This window comes from Arachis ipaensis, chromosome B03 (assembly GCF_000816755.2).
Source record: "Arachis ipaensis cultivar K30076 chromosome B03, Araip1.1, whole genome shotgun sequence".
NCBI lineage: Eukaryota > Viridiplantae > Streptophyta > Magnoliopsida > Fabales > Fabaceae > Arachis > Arachis ipaensis.
In genome coordinates, this window is record NC_029787.2 from 20,245,129 (window position 1) to 20,245,600 (window position 472).

Genomic DNA, 472 nt, shown 5'->3' on the forward strand with positions numbered 1-472 from the left:
ACACTTCATTGTATGTATCCAGCTATATCTGCCCAGTTGTTTTACACTAGTATTATTATTAGATTCATGGAGCAATCGATATCATTTATGAGAAGATAAAAGGAGAGAAAACCCTAAAAAAAGATAAACGTTGGCGGAGTTGTCACTAAAGTGGCTGATTCATCACAGGTGAGGCTAACCGGTGGTTAACGCTGAAATAGAGGATCCCGTCGCAGATGGGCAGTGACACGCCGCCTGGTGTTAAGGACATTACCTCTGGAAATATAGATATTGTTGTAGATTAGTTTGGTTTGTGTGCTAGGGTGATGTAGTCTTGGTCAGTGTAGTCTCGTAGAAACATTTTAAGTTTATTAATCATTTATTAATCAGTTATTTAATTAATAATAAATTTTTAATTCTTTAATTTAAAATATTAAATTATTTTATTTTTATTAGTTTTATATTTAAAATTATAGTTAAAATTTTAAAAAAT

At 30.9% G+C, this 472-nt stretch overlaps 1 pseudogene; it reads left to right on the forward strand.

Annotated features, from left to right (window-relative positions):
- The window catches only part of LOC107632652, a 4,090-nt pseudogene continuing 3,833 nt past the window's right edge, over positions 216-472 (forward strand).